Genomic DNA, 2,284 nt, shown 5'->3' on the forward strand with positions numbered 1-2,284 from the left:
TCTTTGTTATCCTGCAGTTTTATTACGATGTGCTTAAGTGTGGATTTATTTTAATTACTCTGCTTGGAATTCTTGGGTTTCTGCATCAGAAGATTGGTGTCTTTCATAATTTCTGAAACCTTATCTCTTTGTATATTGTCTTTCCTCTATTATTGTTCTTAACTCCTTTTGGAGCATACATTGGACCTTCTCTATGCTGTATTTCCCTTAACCCCTAGTTAATACTTTCTGTCATTCTGTCCTTTTGTCCTATATTGGTTATTTATTAGATCTACCTTCTAATTCTTTAATTCTGCCCTTAGTTCTATCTGCTATTTATAGCATCCTTTGAGTTTCTAATAAATTATTACTTTTTATTGTATAAACTCCTATTTGATTTTCTTCCAGATCTGTCCAGTCTGTTCTCACACTGTGTGCACCCTTATCCTAGCAATGCTATCTTTAATTCTTTATACACAATTAACATCATAGTTTTATACTCTGTGTTTGAACATCCCACAATCTGTAGTTTGGGGTGTGTGTGTGGCACACACACACGCCTGATCTTGAAGTTTGATGTGTATGCTGATCCATGGGGATTTAGTGATTTTTTTTTAATTCTGAATTTGTAACTTTATGGTAATTCTTTGAAGTCTATAAACGTATTCCTCCAAAGAAAAATTTTTGTTTTCTTCGAGCAGTTTTCTATGGGTACTACCGAGGTCTGCTTTGAACTCTATTTTTGGCACAGGGTTTATTTTGAGTCACAGAGATTCAGGTTTAGATCTGGCCCACACTCACGTGAATTTGCTTGTACTTTGCCATTCCCAGGGAGTTCACTTCTTCCAGCCCTGTCCGCAGGGTGGACCTTTTCTAGTTGAACTTCTTGAGGCTGTTGCTCTTGGGCCCTCCTGCCTTTATAAAAGGGTCCAAGCTGACCTCTCACACTGCTTGGGCTCTAAACTTTGTCTCCTGTCCAGCATAGCAAGGGCTGATTAGAACCTGGCTCTAGGCTGTCAGGAGCCAGCAGATACCTCCACAGAAAATATGATTTCTAGCTCATGTAGATTTGTGCTTTCCTATCATTTCTGCCCCTCACCCCATTACTTACCTACCACTTCTCTACATATCAAAATATTAAAACCTCTTTCTTGGCCATTTACTGCTTTCTGAACTAGAAGGAGTTTCTCTAGACATCTAGCCAGCATATTCTTGGAAACACAAGTCCTGCTGTTAAAATATTAGTGTTTTTCCTTTGCAGAAATTTTTCCTATGCAGATGTATAATCTGTGTAATAGGAAAACACCATGCATAGTGCTTTCTAACCTGTCGTTATCATTTAGCAACATATTTTGAACCACTTTTTACGTGAATAAATGTATCAGGGATGCTGTGGGTGTAGGAAACAGACATCAAGACCAAGATTTGAGTGCAGGAAGTTCATTAGGGAGTGCTTTGAAGATCAACACCATTGTGGAATGGAGTTAAGTAGGTTTAGGCAGAAGGGGGACACTTGGCAGAGTGTAGTTGTTAGTCACCTGTGGAGTTTGATGTGGGCTGCCTCTGGGAAGGAGATGTGACATTGGGCAAGTCAGCCAACTTCAAGTCAGTGCAATTCCTAGAGCTAGCTGGCAGTTGAAGACTGTCAGCCTATTGCATTCCCAATATCTGCAAGTCCTGAAGGGGGATCGCGGGAAGTAAATCACAGTATCCACCATAGTGAGGGACATTTGGGGCTCCAACTAACAGAAGTCCAACCAACTCTTTTTTTTTTTTTTAAATACAGAATGCTTCATGAATTTGCATATCATCCATGCACAGGGGCCATGCTAATCTTCTCTGTATTGTTCCAATTTTAGTATATGTGTTGCTGAAGCGAGCCCCAACCAACTCTTGCTTAACGAATGGTTAATTCATGGTTAATGGTTAATATAAGGTCTGTAGTAGATGATTTTTTTTCCATCAACAGCATCTTTCCCTTTTATTAGGACAGCAAAACAAAAACAAAACAAAAAACCAAAAACCGCTTTCTCAAAGCCTCCAGTAGACTTTTCCTGATATTTCATGGACTGGAACCAGATCCTGTGGCCTCTTCTAGGTACAAGAGAAGCTGGGGAAGTGAGAACTAGATTTTCATGATTTTGTGCCTGGAGCAGTGAACACTGATGCCCCGAACAGTATCTGGATTCTGTTAGTAGAGAAAAAGGGAGAAAGGATTTTAGACATGCATCTCACACAGCCTGCCACAAATAGACCTCTACAAAATTATTTTGAATAATATATGGATATAACTTACTGAAATAGA

General features: G+C 39.3%; 1 non-coding gene across 1 annotated transcript; it reads right to left on the reverse strand.

The window, feature by feature from the left end:
- Positions 1–1,755: 1,755 nt before the first annotated feature.
- Positions 1,756–1,862, reverse strand: LOC116583765. The gene has a single exon (XR_004282878.1). It is a non-coding gene; the product is annotated as a U6 spliceosomal RNA (small nuclear RNA).
- Positions 1,863–2,284: the final 422 nt, after the last annotated feature.

This window comes from Mustela erminea, chromosome X (assembly GCF_009829155.1).
Source record: "Mustela erminea isolate mMusErm1 chromosome X, mMusErm1.Pri, whole genome shotgun sequence".
NCBI lineage: Eukaryota > Metazoa > Chordata > Mammalia > Carnivora > Mustelidae > Mustela > Mustela erminea.